This window comes from Meriones unguiculatus, chromosome 6, assembly GCF_030254825.1.
Source record: "Meriones unguiculatus strain TT.TT164.6M chromosome 6, Bangor_MerUng_6.1, whole genome shotgun sequence".
Classification (NCBI taxonomy): Eukaryota; Metazoa; Chordata; class Mammalia; order Rodentia; family Muridae; genus Meriones; species Meriones unguiculatus.
In genome coordinates this window covers 53,562,989-53,580,958 of record NC_083354.1, presented here as the reverse complement: position 1 = coordinate 53,580,958, position 17,970 = coordinate 53,562,989, and the positions used below count along the sequence as shown (strand labels likewise).

The window sequence follows — 17,970 nt, the reverse complement described above, 5'->3', positions numbered from 1 at the left end:
CAAACCCCAAGAGTAAAAACCAAACCAAACCATAGCAACGGCACCTCTGGATACAGGACAGTTTACTGGGTTATGTAAGCTCTAACACCTCTTTTAGGGGCCTGTGGCAATCCTAGGGATACAGAGAACACCAAGCCAGGGCCAGAGGCAGGCCCGGAGGTAAAGCTTATACTCTGGGATTTTCTCATGAGTGCATAGGGACAGAATCTAGGCAGCTGCCGGAAAGCTTCGAGGATAGAAATCTGAGTAGGATTTTTAAGCACACAAGGCTGGGCAGTGGTATAAGCAGAGAAAACAGGCACATGTCAGGAAGCTACGGAGAGGGACAGGGCTGGTACCTCAAACAGGCCAGTGGAGAATGGAAGAAGACAATGGTCCCATGTCACCTCGTGCAGATGACACACTTTAGCTTAGTGTTCCTTTGGTAATGGAGTAGGTATGGCTCTTGAAAGCATTCTTGAAAGTCATAAGAAGCAAATACAAATGTGTCAGGTGTATGGGAACGGTATCAGGAGGGACAGGGGTGGGGCAGGTAATCGGCACCATCAGAATCCAAGTGGGACTTGGCAGGAATGTTAGAAGCTATGTCCAAGGCTAATCTCGCTGTCCTTGGTAAGGCCAGACCCCAGGCCTAGTAGCTTCACATTCTCCTCCTTATTCTTTGATTCTCATACAAAATGAGGCAAGCCAGGGCTTGCCAGCCATGTATCCATCCATCCCGACCTAAGCTGTCCCTCACAGGGTTTCCATCTCCATTACAGCAGCACTTCCATTCCTCCCTGCCTCTTGTCCCTCACAGCACCAGCTCACATGTTGCCCTGCCCTGTCAATCAAGCCCCCTACTCTAATCCCTCTGCCTTCAACACCTGGCTGGTCACTTAGCAGGGATTGTGAAGTGTGAGAGATGATTGTGGCTGATTTTTCCTGTAGGCTTTTTTATGTGACCATACACACACTAAGCCCATTTTTTTTTTGGGGGGGGGGAATCAATTCATGTGACTGCATCTATACGATTATTATCATCTCTATTTTAAGGAGGAAGAAGCTGAAACATAGTGCACACGCCATTTACCTAAAGATGTGCAGCTGGTAAGTGGCAAAACCAGGAATCAAACTCACGGAACCGGAGGCTCGAGGAGAAGAGGCTTGTCTAGAGTTGCAAAGCTTGTGTTTAGAATGCCATATTGCCCCTCCCCAAAACAGCAATTAAAAAGGTGGGCTCCAGGAGAAAATGAAGGTTAAGTTGCTTCTCTTCTAGATTTCTGGCAGACTGTGCCACAGCCCCAGGTTCTTACTGTCCTTCTGTGGCCACTTTCCAGGTCACTGCAGCCCACCTCCCCCACATTACTGTCATGGTGGCACAGAAGCAGCCATGTTATCGGGCCTCATCAGTGGGGTGTCAAAATCAACTGCATCTGTTTACAGAGAACCTGCGGGTACCAGGTTCTCTGGAAGAGCAGCTAGTGCTCTTAATAGCTGAGCCATCTCTCATGCCCCATCCACTAGAATTATTCAAAGTCGAGGATGCTGGGTAGACAGCAGTGGGCCCTAGGAGGCAGCCTGGCTCCACTCTGGTGCCCCTCCCAGCTGAAACGACAGAAAAGATGTGCGCACTTTCCCTGTGTGTGTATGAAGTACACCTCGTCAGAGATGGGAGGCTAAGAAAGGCCGTGGCAGTCTAGACAGCGGGGCAGACTCCAGGAAGACATAAAGCAAGTGTGACAGGGTGGTGGAGAGGTGAAGCAGAGAACCTGACAGCGCTGTCCACTAGGGGTGAACGAAGGTTCAGAGAAGCCACAAGCTCCACACAAAAGGACCACACATTTTGAGAACGCACGAGAACTCCGGCCCAACACCTGGGCCAATGATAGTCCCAAAACTGCCCCAGCAGAAGCCTGAGCCTGCTGTCTCTCTCAGGGGAGGCAGGCTTTGGGGAGAGGCCCGCTCACTGGGGAGGTCAGCTGAAAGGAGGACGAGCAATCACTCCACAGTGCGGGGGGAGGAGGGTGGGCCTTGGAGACCAGGGTTGTGGTTGCCAAGCCTCTAAACAGAGAAGAGGCAGATACCCAGGGGATATACAGGGTAGGCCCCAGGGACAAGCTGATTCTATGGGGCATTCATCAAAGGCAAGGAAACACAGCTTTACCATCGAGGCCATTTTTTCCCCCACTGACCTACAATTGCATTCTCAGAGGAGCAAGGGATCTATCTATCCATAGACCCAACCCTGCACCCCAGGCCTCTATCCACAGGCCTTCTGTGCCTGCTGGCCAGGCTCTTGGGTACTCATCCACTTCTGGCTTTTCCACATACCCAGTCATGCTGGAGTCGGATGCCAGATAGCTACCGAGCCTCTGCCAGCTATGAGGAACAATGAAGGGCTCTCTCTAGTGGGCTCTGGGGACTGCAGCCATATCACACTGGTTGTGATCTCAGCTCTCATGGGCCTTTGCAATCTCTAAGCCGGAATGGCTGGGGAGAGCCTTGTGTGTTTGGGGTGGGATGGGGAGAGGTAGGGATGAATGCCTCATTACTGGTATAGCCTCAGAGAGCTGGGCTGGGATATAGAGACTTGTACCAAAGGGAAACCTCCGTTCAGCCCGGCCTTGGTCACAGACAAAGCCAAATTCTTTCCACAGCCAACTTGAAATTTCTCTAATAACAGCAACAACAAAAAAATCATATATATCTATGAACAGATTAAAAAAAAAACAGCTTTTGAAATGAAAAAAATTCTGAACACATTTATTTTTCCTTCTACTTCCTTATTCCTAAATTCTGATCAGAATGATCAATGGTGGTATTTCTGGCGCGTAAGATGTTTCTGTCAGGGGATGGGGTGGGGAATGATGTGACATGTCTGTTAAAGTTGTCAGAGTCTAAGTTAAGTCACCTTTGCCGAATCCTAACAAAAATAAATAGAGAACACGGGGCATTTGCAAAGGAGGGTGTCTCGTGCAAGTGTGTGCGGCTGATCACAAGAACTGTGCACCACAGGCCTTGCCGGAAGTGTAACCTCACACGAAGGCCACCACAGCCTCACCCAGCTCCAAATTCTGCAGAGACGTGTCGGGCCACCGTTACTCATTGCCATTAATCATTGTTGGCCAGGACGATGATGGCCTGAAAAGATCTTACATCGCGCCCATGCTTTACATGGCTCTCGTCGTCCACAGGATGCCCTGAGCATCCCAACTCAACATCATTACTCTTTGGTGAATCTCTCCGACTGCTATTTATGTTGACATTCATCAGCTCAGTATTTGCTTGGCTCCTACTCTGGTAACACTGGGGTCACTGTTACATGGGACCTCTGCCCTGGCTCTGGCCCGGGACCCTCGTTAGCTTTGCCATGCCCTCTGTGGCCGCGCTGTACGTATGGGCTTCACACGGCGCTCTGAGCTGTAGGACCTTCGGTTTCACCTAGACACACTGCGTCCAGACAGCTCTTAAATGGGACCTGTTACTGTACACTGCTCTGCAGGCCCAGAGATCACCCCGCTTTGTGAGGGAGTTGGGTTCCTGTCTCCTCCTTAGCACTGTTGGGTCGCTATATACTCTGGCCCCAAATACCAGGGTCCCTGGCCCATACCTTCAGACATACTCTGCATGTTTTCATCTTTGAATGGAGCTGCTCCTGAGCCCTCCCCATCCACTTGCTAAGCACCTGCGTCCTCTCTTAGCTCCTGCATTCACTCGGAGCTCCTTGTTCTCTTCCTGACTACACTGTGAAGTCCGGTGTCCCTGCCATCCTCTCCAACAGCTCCAACCCCACCTCTGCCCTCCCCATGTCACTCCCCAGCAAGCCCATCATTGTCATGGTGACTGAGCCTAAGGATTCTGAGACCAACCTCATTTGAAGTACTCTGCCCTACTTAGACCTTGCTGTCCTACGTAGGAGTCGGAGGAAATTGGTTTTCCCTGTCCCGGGCTTTCAGCAAGCTTTGAGCTCTTGAGTGGATACCGAATCATTTTTTGTTATCTCCTCCCTCCAACCCCCAACCCCCATGGACTGTGACCCCCACAGGCAGGAACGGGTGTTATCCCTGCTGCCTAGTCCTTACTGGAAATTACAAGGTCAATGAGGTGGGGAAGCCCAGGTTCTGGGAGACAGAAGCAGCTGGAGTGAGCCTTCGTGTCTACAAAAGGCAGATAATGAGCACTAATAATAGAAAGCAGTCCCTCCCTGGGAGATGTTCGGTGGGTAAAGTACCTGCCACACAAGTGTTGAGACCCGGGTCCAGATGCCTGGAGCCCACATAAAGCCTGATCTGCAATCCCAGCACTGTTACTTGGAAGCAGAGAGAAAAAGATCACCGGAAGCTCTCAGCTAGTTAAGAGACCCTGTTGCAAACAAGATGGAAGATGCAAAGAGAGAGGGGAGGAGCGAGGGAGGGAGGCTAAAGACCCTTTGGCAAAGCCCTTCCCTCTGGCAAGCAGAACTGTGCTGTGCTGTGCCAATTCTACAAACCCATACAGGGACGATCCTGACTCAGACAAAACAGTTAAGCTCGGGTCCTGCCCTAGGGAACTGCAGGGTAGCTGGTTGTGCTGGCCTGGGACAAGGACATCCCTAGTCACACAGGGAGAAGGAAACTGCCCTCCAGGTTTCTTCTTCTGGTATATCTCTGAGGTTACCTGATTGGCGGCCAGCAGATACTAAGATAAATAAGCCCACCATGAGGCAAGGGGCCAGGACTGTGTTCGCAGACACAGCAGGTACCGAGGGTGGGGTGAAGGGCTCAAGAGTGGAGTTCCCCCTCCCAAGACTCATCTTCTCTCATAGAGGAAGAGTGAGGCATGTGGGGGTGGGGAAGCCAGGCTTGGCAGGTTAGTCAACGCTACATCCATGAATTCCAGGGTAGGAAGAGACAAACGGGCCAACAAAAGAATCTTACAGGTGTGCACATGAATGCTGAAAATCAGTGAGGAAGGAGTAAAGGACCAGTACGCACAAGACTCAGGGAGCCACGATCACGCAGCAAGGGAGTATAGAAAAGAAGAGACAGGCATTGGGATAGAAGCACCTGATTGCCAATAGTCTGAGCTTTCAGGTGGGTGGTGGATTCAGGCGTTCGCGTTAAATCTCAAACGAGCCAACAAATAAATAAATAAACAAGCAAGCAAGTAAACAAACAAACAAACAAGCACGTTAGAACAAAAGAGAACTGGGCAAGGGACTGGTGAGGACAGTGTGTTGTGCATGAGGTCACAGCCACGTGACAGAAACGGCCCCGGGGCTCGGGATGTATGGGATGCGCTCTGTCGCTATCAGAAGTTCAGTTAAAAATAGAGACGAGGAGAGGGAGAAACCGTACAAGAGAATTAGAGCCCCGGTCTAACTCAAACAAGAGCTTGGCCAGAAGATGAATTGCAGCTAATTCTAGCTAATGAGTAACAATGAAGTCACCCCTGCCTGCACAGAGCTCAGCGCTGCCTGTGAGAGGCATTCCCACAATAGAGAAACAGCCATGACCTGGAGTTAAAGACCTAAGCTGAGTTCAGGCTTGATAAAAACTGGTTGCTTTATTTTTATTTTGTGTAACAGGGTCATTCCTGCTTCCTGAGGAGCAGTGGGAGGATAGGGTAGGGGACAGAGTCCAGGTGCTCAGGGAAGGTCCTGGCCTTCGTGGCACTCAATCAATGAGTGCAGAGCAGCCGGAGCCCTTGAGAACAAAGCAGAAAAATGAGGCAATTGGTTTAGAAGGTAGGGTATGCCTCCTGGACTCGCTCTGTAGACCAGGCTGGCCTCGACCTCACAGTGATCTGACCATCTCACCCTCCCCGAGTGCTGGGATTACAAGCATGTGCCAGTAGGGTATGCCTGGGTTGATAACCATGCATGGTCATCTAAACCAGCGGTTCTCAACTTTCTCAATACTGAGACCCTTTAATACAGTTCCTTATGTTGTGTGACCCCCAACCATAGAATTATTTTTGTTGCTATTCCCTAACTGTAATTGTGATAATGTTATGAATTATAATGTATATATCTGATATGCTACCCCAATGAAAGGGTCGCTCTACCCTCAAAGAAGTCATGACCCAGGGGTTGAGAAACACTGCTCTAAGCAGGCCAGGGCAGCTAGTGTATGAGGGAAGCAGGGCTCAGCAGCTCTCTGTGACTGGAGCCTCCAGCCCTATCCTTCAGCCTGCTGTGCTTTTAGGATCCACCTTCTAGTTTTTCTATCAGATGCAGAAGGGTGGAGGAGCCCATGACCATTGACATCCTCACACCCATTGGCTGGACTCTTGAACTGAATTTCTGGCAACAGTTACAACACAAAGAGTTGTACCAGGGCTCACATAGCACTTCCCATGTCATGGAACATTCTAGTGCATATTTTCCACACTGTATTCAATCCTCACAGCGACTCAACGAGGCGGTGGCTTATGTAGGCCCATTCACAGATGTGAAGAAGTGGAGGCAGAAAGGGGTCTGGTAACTAGCTCAAGGCCACAGCTGAGTGATGACAATGGGACTGGTACCCAGCATCTGGTTTGGGATGCAGTGCCTGTGTGTGTATGTGTGTGTGTGTGTATGTGTGTGTGTGTGTGTGTGTGTGTGTGTGTGAACACAAACATTCCTCCAGCCCTGAGGAATCTGGTCTCTTGGCCTTGCCTCTTCAACACTGCTCCATGTGGTGAGGTCATCTGATACACTGTGCATTTGAGACCCTTGAAAGGACTAAAGATGGACTCTGACCTGTGCAAGCCCAGCCATAGGCTGGCAGGATTGCTGGAAGTTCAGGCCCAGAGGAGAGGATCTTGTTAGTGTCAGACAGTTAACAAATGGGCCCGGTTTACCATGTTCCATGTGGGACTTGGATGCCATCTGATGTGTTGGTTCAAGGACCAGGAGCACCACCACCATTAGTGCTCCCTCTTGAAGCAGCGAGGGTTGTGCTCTCAATTGCTGGATTTACCAGGACTGCCGCCTTCTGTTTTCAGATAGCCAAGGTCAGACAAACTTCCTTCCACTTGGGAAATGTCAGCATGTTAGCCTCTTACTAATCAGCATAAGCCCTGGGAAGTTTAATATGAAGGCCTTCTAATGGATTTATTGTGTTTATCTGACCTTTCCAAGTGTGAACTCAGAAACGGGCCCAGAGGAGATGGGGAAGCTTGTTTTTCTTAAGTTCTGCAAAAGTGATGAGTAAATTGGATTCTTGGATATGGTCCGCCTGGTTCTCTCACCCTCCCTCCCTCCTTCGGCCAAAGGATTCAATTAGGCTCAGGAGGAACCGGTATTTATGGGATAGAGAGCTCCGGAGGGAAAGCGGCGTCTGTTCAGAAGTGGTGAGTGATGAGGTCTGGGGATAAGTAATGTGCGACGCACAAGCGCCGTGATACAGAAGAAGGATCAGCAAATTCGGAAGCGCTGACTCTGTTTCCACTTTTGCCTCCAAAGGCAAGTGGTACCTCGTGTTAGCTAAATCTTAAAGATGTTAATGCCCAATATAAGACCGAGGACAAGATCAGGCGGCACAAACAGTATAGGCCAGAAGCTGCACACTTCAACCCAAAGGGGCCAGGAATCTCCTCAGTACATCCTGAAGAGCGAGTGTGGAGAAGGGCAGCAGGGCCCAGCAAACCAGAGAACACACACTAGGAGATCAGCATTTGGTTCCCAGCAGGACTGTGGGCTCTGAGTTACCAGGTTCCTGAGGAAATGCCAGCAAAGAGATCATGTGATTTCAAGGCTTACCCAGACTTAGGGCAGACAGAGCTTCTGGATTCCAGGACCTGAACTCTACAAAGACACCACTCAACGATGAGAAAACTGATATATTGGATAGCAAATGCCTGCAACATCTGTTTTCCCACAGACCCAAACATCTTATTTCTTATTTTACTACAGACAAGGTATGGCAGGCATTAAGGGTTTATGAGCCAAAACGTATTGGCAGGAAAAAAAGAAATTGACAGAGAAAATTAACTTTTCTTTTTCGTATGTGCTAATTAAGTGGTGGCAAAACCAGTTTCCCAAAAGGGCACAGACTGAGAACGAGAATCCCACTGACCTTGGTTGGCCATTGCCCAGGACCTGCAGCAGCTGCCCTTGATGAACCCTGCCATCACACCACCTGGCCTGCCACAGTTCAAACTCCACCTCTTGCTGGGTTCCACAGCCCTGCTCGACCACTCAGAGGAGGAAGGGGAACAGAATCTGGCACCCCCTAACTCCATGCAGGGCCACTGATAGGACGCTCAGGGCAGTGGGCAGAGGACGCCTCTGTGAATTTAGTGGCACCGTCCTGTGGTGAGAGACAGGCATTCCGGCTGTACCACAAACTCACTGCGAGGAACACAACAGCAGCGGCCTCAATGGCATGTCTGGCAGCAGCAGGTGCCACTTTAACCCTCCAGAAATTAACTCATCTACTCTTCCCATGACTTAGCATCTTCAGTTTTAGGTAAGGAAGGCCCTGTCCTGCCTCCACACCCAAGGAGCCTCTGAGCTGGGGAGGAAGTCCCTGGGGATGTTCCCCCGCCCCCACTCCGGGAGAAAGTCTTAGCCAAGGTCCCGGTGACCACAGCCTGCAATGTTCTGGACCATGGTTCTCCACCAGTGGAAAGGCTGGTGGGTCGCTTCTACCAACGGGAGCAAAAGCCTTTTGCCAGTGACATTTTGACAAAGTTCAGCGCAGTGCAGCATCTCAGGAAGAAGTGGCTTTGGACAAGAGTCCTGGGTCCCTGCTGTCAGTTAGGACCCTGAGGTCTTCCAAGGAACAGGCCTTTGGATCTGTCTTGCCGGCTCCATGATGTGAGAAGTGAATGAAGACAGAACTGAAGGCTTGCAGATGGGAAGTGCACCCTCTCGGTTTAGATTTAATGTGAGAACACTACAATACTTATCCTTACAAAGCACCGTCTTGTCCAAGAACCTTTACAAAGGCCCCGTTTACTGCAGGAGTAAATCATTCCAAAAACTCACTCAAGGAATAACGAGGCCTGAAAGAACCTCTCTACCTGGGGAACGGGAGGAAACTGGAAGAGCTGCTGAGCTTGTTTTTATACAGGCAAACCGAAACATTCCCATGCTGTTTCCCTTTGGCTGCGGTTCCTAAGTAACCTCTTATGGTCCATACTCTTTCCTGACCTATCAGCCCAGCCTAAGGCCAAGGAGAACCATGTTTTGAGCATTTCGCTGTGCAATGGACACTGTGTCCAGAGATTTTGACACAGCATTTTTTCTTCCTCTTCCCTGTAAAGAGGCTTTGTGTAAAGACTGAATTGAATAGTACCTACAACGTTCCAAAAACAGGGCACGGCAAAGGATGTCTGTTGATTTCCTGGCCCCAGCCTCAGTTTCTCCAGCCACAGGAAAACACTTAACTTGCAGTGTTTTAACGAGCGAACTGTGTTAACTTATGGAATGCTGGTGGAAAGGTCTTTAAACATTCACAAAAAATGCCGATGTTTCTTTATTATGTTCAATCATATATGTTCCTCATTCCACTCTTTGGGGCATCTGGAGAGGTTGGTGGAGCCTGCCCTTGGATGGACATCCTCCTGAGATCTCAGATTCCTAACAGATGTGCGCCAGGGCAGAACAAATCTCCCCACAGGCTGGACTATAGAAGGCCAGTGAATGTCAGGTCAGAAAGGCTGAGTGGCCTACTGACAGCTTCTAACAAATAAGGAGGTGTTTTCCTCCCATGGAGGGAGTGAGGTTGGGGAAGGAATCTCTCTGTGATGAAAATGTGTGATGCCATGGGAGCTTGCATTAAGGCCCCATTTAGCAACACCGATTAAGGGGCTATAAATAGCAGCTGGCTTGTCTCAGAGGCCATAAAACACACTTTCCTGCACTGCTTCTAGCCTTCAGCCTGCTCTGATTAATTGAGGCTCAAAATAAAATACCTGGAAGGCCACTTTCTGACGGAAGGCCCTTGTTGTCATAGTGACCAATTGTGGGGGACCAAGAAGCGCTGACGCTTTGTGCAGGGCTGCTGGGGAGAGGAGGGGCCAGAAGAGGGGGAGGAGGAAGAAAATGAGGAGGAGGAGAAAGAGGAAGGAGAGGAGGAGGAGGAGGAAGAGGAGCAGGAGGAGAAGGAGGAGGAAAAGGTTGTTATTAAAACAAACAAACTGGAATCCTGAAATCACAATTTTACACTGAAGATTATTAAGACAACACTCTATGCCTGTAATGCTTACCAAAAATGGCAGCCCCACCTGTCACCTTTTCCAGCTCATGGTTTGACACCCTGTGATCTGGGAGGCAGGAAACAGACCTGCCAAGCCTAGAGGGGATGTGCGAGCAAAGGCTTGTGTGTGAGTCCCGGCTCAGTCCTTGAATTGTCAGGTGACCTTGGGTCTGTGCCCCACCAGCTCTGTACCTACTGTGTAAGAACTACCCCCAACCCCACATACAAAACAGAGCGCGGGTGAGGTTTCTGAGTTCCTGATGCAGAGCTGGGGCTCTGGCACTGATTCTCCCGCACACTGGGGTGTGCTGCTGAGTCATCTCCGAGGCGTGCACATCTCAGTGTGTGGTGCACCCTGCTGCCTGTCTCTGTGGGAAATACCCGAGAAGGACACACAAGAATCCAAGTGCCTCAGTGGCCTCTGGGGAGGGTAGCTGGACACAGGCGTGGGCACGCTTGCCACCGTCATGTTTCAGCTAAACCTTATGGGAGCCTTTAAAGAGGGAAAATTAAAAACCGCACTGACTCCAATTTCCCGGGTTTCGATGAGTAAAAGAGTCAGCCACGTGAAGCGGACTCAGCTTCCCCGAACGCCTGAGGGGTCCTGCTGAGCTCTCCCTCCCACTACGTGCCCTTGCTCAGATCTCTCGCACTCCGAGGTGACTCTTGAAAGCCTCTCTCCCTCTGCAGGCCTCTGTGCCTCTGTACACCCTGACCCCTCCTCTGAAACGCCTTTCACAGCTTTCTCCATCTGTCAGTCTCTTCAACACTCCCTCCGATGTCCCTGCCGTGTGCCCTCCACTGTTCTCTCTTGGGAGCACGAACCGCTATTCTCTCTCCGCTGTACTTCTTCCCCTTTATTAATGCGCTTCTGACCAATCATAACGTGGTGGCTGCCCCAGGAAGCCGGAGACTCTTTGAGGCAGGGCCTCTGTGAGTCTCTGCGTAAGTACTGGTGGCCTCTGAACAGAAAGCTGTTCTCTGTAGCCCTCTGCACGGGTAGACAGTCGCTCCACTGATTTTCTTGTTGACCATCCTCCCGAACCTCAGGCTTCCTGCTTTCATCCCACCTCCTGGGCTTGGCATGTCAGGCTGCTTGAGTGTTAACAGCTGGAGCGAAGCACAGGGAAGAAGGGATACCTCCTCTCTCTGCAGGAAATAAACCCCGGGAACGCATGCTGGCGGTTTCTCACTGCTCTGCCGTCCAGAGCTGGTTCACTCCATAGAATGCCCGTGGAAAGGTGGTGTGAGTCTTCACCTCAGCTGCCTCCCTGAGAGCTGCCAGTGGTAACCAGGTACCCATGGGAAAGAGGTGCCAGGCCTAGGCTCCTGGTTTCTACAGTTTAACCAGCTATGTGACTTAATTTAACTAAGACCCAAACTATCTGTAGTCCTCATCTTTCGCACAAGGCCCTTGCTCCAGAGTCTATAAGAACCTAATCAATCACCTGGACCCTGTGCAGGGATTTTTTTTTTCCCCCGTAGTAGTGGAAATTGGACTCAGGGCTCTTCCTATGCTGGGAAAGGGCTCTATCACTGAGCTCCATCCCCTTCTTTTTGAGCTTTTGAGTTATGCAGGCTGAACTGGCAGTCTCTCTGCAGCTCTGGCAGGCCTGTTCCATGTCACCCTCTTGCCTCAGCCTCCTGAGTAGCTAGGCCTACAGGCTTACACCACCAGACCCCATCTATTTAGAATCTTAAACACTAGTCTTAGAGGAGCGGAACATCAAGGGAAGCCACTCTGAACATCACAAATCTTCACTTTCCATCAAGAGACCAAAGGAGGGGCTGTAAGGCTGTCCACGCTCCAGGATGGGGTTCAGAGGTTAGGCATGCTGGGGGAACCCAAAAGCCTGAGAAAATTCTTCCCTCCTAGGTCTCTAAGCAGAGATACCAGTGGGATGCGTCTTCAGCTAGACTGTTCACACTGACGGGCAGGAGAGCGGAAGGTGGATTCCATCCAACCTCCTCTACCACGGAAGATAACCTTCTTGGTGAATGAAGTGGCACAGCCAGGCCAGCCTGGGTTTTCACTTATCAACTTCTATCCTGCTAACCCCATGTCGGTTACTGGTGGTTTTCTCTGAGTTTTGCCTCACATCCTCTTTCAGTATAATACCTGCAGATGCCTGGGGTTCTGAGACTTCCTCTCAGCTCTTGAGCTGAGCAAGCCCGCACAGTCCAATGCAGCTGCCACAGCGATTGATTGGGTCAAGCTGGACCTGGGACCGAAGGGACCCACTCAATATGCACTATAGGACTTACACTGGACAATGTAAACTTCTGGTTCCTTAGGGCTCAAAGTTGTTTTGTGATTTGATCCCAACCATACAGAACAGGTTCTTGGGGCAGGAGATCTAAGGTCTAAGGTCAAATGGAAAAAACTTGGGTAATGTCATTTCTTGTATGTTGAGAGCATGGCAGCTTAAAGCTCAGTAAGACACCTCAGCGAACCAGCAGGGAGGGGAGACCACTGTTCGATGACAGGCAGAAGGAAAAACAGAACCCAGCAGAGATACTCAAGATGGACTCAGGGGCCAGAGAGAGGTTTAGTCTAGAACTAGTCATGGAGAAAAGCACACCCATTCCCTTCTTTAACTGTGGCACTCTGGGTCAGGTGTTCTGTTCCTTATAAGAGAACGAAGCCTCTCCCATGGTGCCAGGCTGCTCTGCACATTGACCTTGAACTATAGTCACAGGCAAGTCTGATGATGATAAGATCTAGCCTCTGCTCTCTAGAGGCAGGCAACTCACTGCTTTTGTGTCACTGGTCTGAGGACCCGGGGCAGCAGACACAAAGGCTTAGTTAAGGGTGGGACTGTCACCTGAGGACTTTCTCTTCCACTTTTATTCCATCCCAGCCCCTGGCCAGTGGGATGGTGATACAGTTAAGATAAGCCTTCCCTTCTCAGTTGCTCTACCGAAAGTTAAACCTGGTTAGAAACGCCCTCCCAGAGGTATGTTAGCTTTGTGAATTCTAGGCATCTTTCCATCTGGTCAGGTTGTCTGTTTGTATCAACCATCACTATGGGCATGGGATGCAAAGTGATCTAAGGGGTCTGGGCTCAGATGACAGCAGAGGACCATCCCAAGTGCACTGCTGGAGGACTTAATGTGACTTTTAGGAAGTGCTTAGGGACACATGAAAATCCCCTCTGCCTTTGTCGTCTGTGCCTCAAAGCCTGTCTGAGCATTTTCCTGCAACATAGGAAGGAAACAAAGAGCCAAGGGAACTCCAAGTTTGAAGGAAGATTCCAGAAAGTTCTACAAAGAGCTGCATAACTAAAGGTCTGCCACCCAGGAGGCTGACGGGGTAGCCTCTGCTAAGTGTGGCCATAGCACAACACTGACTAGAATTCTGGGGTCCCGTTTTCAAACTGGAGCCTCTTCCGTTGGCTGAAGGCAATGAGGAGTTGCCTTGAGTGGTGAGGTCATTTGCGGATTGGCTTTCACTTGATTTTAGCTCAAAAGGTAATTAGAATATACGACTATGATCAGATGGATTGTCACTTTAGTGGCAAACCACTGAATGATAACCGGGATTTTATACATGGTCATCGACTCTTCACTAATCCTCCTCTTCCTCTTCCCTGCTAGGGATGGAACCCAGAGGTTTGCAAATGCTGGGCAAATGCTCTACCACCAACCCGCATCCTTAGTCCCGACCCCATAATGTCTTTCTTTCTTACCCTGCCAATGAATGGCCAAGCTCTGCCAGATACTAGCTGTGTGTCTTTGGCGGGTCACTTATCTCCGGGCTTACAGTAGACATCTGTCATGGTGGGCTCCATGCAGCTTTGCGCAGGGCCCTCTTGAAGCACGCAGGAGGTGTGCGGTAAATCTCAGATGAATGAAGGCAACTGGGTGCCTAGTGCAACGCTCGGCACGATACAGGAAGTGTCCAACGAGTGACAGCGAAAGGCAAGAAGGGAGCAGATCTAAAAATGAAAGGACAGGCCACAGGCTGGCAGAAAGGGGACTTTGCAGGTAACGAGTGGACTCCTTGGGAGGCCAGAACAGCGCGCATGGGTGGCTGCCCACAGACACCTCAGGAGACTAATCCTTTTCAACGGCAGGTTAAAACATGCTCTCTTAAAATACCTGCCAGGTATTTTAGTGCCAAAGCCCTTCGAGAATGCTTTCTATCTTGTGGCAAAACTTTGCAAGGAACGTTCCAACTCAGCCCTCCATGGGCCTCCTTAGAGGGCCTCACCTGTGGGGAAGCGAGCCTTGACAGCATGATGCAAAAGTCTCTAGTTCTGCACCTGGCATCGCCCTCCAGCCTCATGGGCTCCGCCTCTGTTCTCCATCAGCCCGCTGGCTCGGCTCGGACAGCAGCGTTTCCGCAGGGGTGGAATCCTGAGTCTGTTCCCCCCGCCCCCCAGAGCCACAAGGCCTCGTCAGGGGCACAGAACTTCTGCAAGGGGGCACTGGTTCATTTCAGACCTCCTCAACTGTAGCAGTACAAATTATGTGACGTTTTATTTTTCCCAGCTTGCATGGGCAGAGCTAGCACCTCATAAAGTGACGGGGAAATATGTGGCCGGTTTCGTAAACCCAGGCCTACAAAGGCTCACTTGTGCTGGGCCAGCCACGCAGCCTGAGCAGGCTCCAAAGATGCCTCAACAGGACTGCCCGGGTCTGGGCAGTGAGGTCCACAGACAGCACAGCCCGCCTGACACCGGCCACCTGTGTGCAGGCCACGGGACCTGGCAGCCTCTCAGCCTTGCCCACACCATCACCTCTAACGGACCTGCAGTTCCTCAGCTGCCAAAAGCAACAGCCACCAGGGCCATTGCAGAGGGATCCTTGGGCCGTGCCTGGGAGGCCTCAAAGAAGCTTCTGTGGCCAGTCAGAGGGAACCACCCAGGAGCTGTCCACAGGATGGCAGTGTCCGGGTCAGTGGCCGGCTCCAGCAGCCTCCCCTCATGGAGTCCACCCACAAGTTCCCTCCTGCCAGACTCCTGTATTCCTTCCCCTCCCCCAAGGAGTGAAGGCTGTCTGGCCTCCCAACCATTGCTCCTGCTTGGCTGGCCTGGAACGTTTTTACTCTAGACCATTCTTGCCTGTAGCAGCCCTGTCCAAGGGCCGCCCCCTGTTAACTCTGCATCCACAGAGACTGATCCTACCCACAAGCTGACAGCCCTCACTGCCCATACCCCTCATTCAGCAGCTAATCATACCCTCCTGGGTGAGGCTTATTATTTAATGCCAGGATTATTTATTTCACTGACACCTCACTTACTTAAAACTTCGGGAGAAAGAGCCCTTTTCAACATCAGTGAGTTTTTCTGATCGGCTCTCGCCAAGTGACCAGTGTATTTTTAGTCTGATCTCTCTGGGTGGGAATTTCCTAAAATGCCTATGCCCCTGCCTTAAACCAATCACTCTAAATAACCGAGTCCATTTTGGATGGCTCAGAATCAGAAGAGAGAAAGGTCACTTTCGGTACAGTGCCTTGCTCTGTGTGTCTTCTGAGGTTGGGACTGTGTGCTCCTTCTCCAGAAGGGCCTTCCATGACCATTCTCAAAGGGTCTCTGCCGTCCATCACTGCCCTTCATGGAGGCAGGCAGTCAAGATCGCAGGGCAGCAACAGCCGGGCCCACCGCTGGCTTCTCTTGCTCACATTCTTGCTGCTTCTACTCTAAGTGGGGTGGGAGGCAGGTGGCCACAAGCATCCATTTGAGCAGGTCAACTTCAGACAGCCTTTGGCAAGGACCTTTCGCAGAATGCAGTGTAGAATCATGCTCTTTCCAAGGCCCCGAGGAACTCTCCTAGCCACTCCAGCGGACACGAGTATGCAGATCTGTCCCCGTGTCCACACTTCCTTAATTAGCTGACCCCCACCCTCACTTTGGCCACTCATGCCTGACCTGAGTAGCTCAGGAATCTGTCCCAAGTGACCTGCTTCTCCCGAGTCCTCCACGGTGGCATACTGCTTGGGATAAACAGCATTTTGGAAGGGCACACGGAACTAAGACCGGATGGGATCAAGGCGTGCATGCCCTGCCTCCATCTGCCAACTGCTGACTTCGGAAGATGTCCTCTGACACCTGTGGGGACACTAAAGTCTTGCCGCAGAGTGGCTGTAATCTCTGATCATGGGAAGACAGAGATTTAAGTAGCACATAGACAGGCATAACCATTTGGGGACATTTCTGTTTTGTTTTGTTTTTGTTTTTTCTTCATACACGGCCACATCTGATGTGCTCTTCTGGGCTGTGAGGAAGACTCTGCCTGCTTCCCTGGCTTCTAATGGTTTACCAACCACATTTAGTGGATTTGGTGTATGTAACCCGCTGGTCTCTGGCCTCTGTCTTTATGTGCATTACCCATGTCTGTCTGAGCTTCACTGTCTCCTAAGATCACCAGTCATTGAAATTGAAGCCCTCCCGCGTGACCTCATCTTAATTCACTACAACGACAAAGACTTCATTTCTAAGTAAAGTCATTTTTTAAAGATACTGGATGTTAGGGCTTCGACATGTGAATTCAGGAAGGCCTTCAGTTAAACTCACAGCACCTCTGCCTGTGTGAAGCAAGAGCATACGAAGGTTATGAGGGAGAAGTCATCCGGAAGGCATGTGGCTAGGATCATGAAGGAAAGAGGGAGACATGTCTACAACTCAGAGGTGGCCACAGGAGCCACTGAATGTGGTCAGCACAGCAGCTGCCACAGATGGTGGCTCCTTGAGCCTGAACTACCCAAGACATTGCTGGGCACATGTCTGACTGCTGTGCAGGTCACACCTGTCCCTGACAGAACTCTTGGAAGGAGGTTGAATGCTGTCGTGTTTTAGACCTCAACTCAAGCAAAAGCAGGGAGAGAGACTTGACTGCAGCATCAGCCAGTTCCGTTGCCATGTCTTTTTAAAATGATTTCTTTATCGTTTTTATGTACATTGGTGTTTTGCCTGCATGCATGTCTGTGTAAGGGTGTCGGACCACTTGGAGCTGGGTTACAGGCAGATGTGAGCTGCCACGTGGGTACTGGGAATTGAACTCAGGTCCTCTGGAAGCCAGAGCTCTTAACCACTGAGCCATCTCTCCAGCAATCCCCCCCAATGCCATGTCTTATTCTTAACTAAATCTAAGTTCACAATAAAATCCTGTTTTATTGTGAACAATACTAGCAAGTAAACCTCATGAGTAACAAATTCTCCTCTAAGAAAATGTTCCTTAGTCCTGCAGTTCTTTTGGAGACTAGCTGTCATCTGAGGCTCCGAAGGGCATGCTTTGTGTTGGGTTACAGAAAAATCTTTTCTGGAAAATCAGGCATGATCTCAAAGCAGTTCACGGCCTTTGGCTCGCTATCCTTACTTCTAACAACTTGCCATGCCGATACGAATTCAGTAGGCAGAACCAGTGTTAGAGAAGGTTTCCGTGCAATGTTATTTATAAAAAGGAAAGCTTGGAACAACCCCAGTGTGCAGAATATGGAACACTTAAGTTACAGTATAATCAAATGGTGACCTATTATTTAGTCACCAGGAAGACCAATACGATCTCCACAAACACCACCAATACCTATGGCATTGTTCTGGACTATCCAAGCAATTAGGTAAGAGGGAGACAAAAACGTCTTTATCTACAGACAATACAACAATATGCCTGGACCACCCTGGAGAGCCCTAAGCGAGCTTTCCTGAGGCAGTGAGAATTCAGTGAGGCAGTTCATTACAGACTGGTAAGATGGGCTTCCCTCCAACGTAAACAACGCTTTAGGAAATATAACAGAAAATAGGATTCATTTCGTAATAAAAACACAAAGATGAGCAACCTAGAGACAAACATGACAAGAATTACCTAAGACTCACGA

General features: G+C 50.3%; 1 protein-coding gene across 2 annotated transcripts in view; it reads right to left on the bottom strand.

The window, feature by feature from the left end:
* Window positions 1-17,970, bottom strand: part of Spsb4 (splA/ryanodine receptor domain and SOCS box containing 4) — a 63,224-nt gene that overhangs the window by 2,160 nt on the left and 43,094 nt on the right. The gene's annotated exons all lie outside the window — the stretch shown is intronic.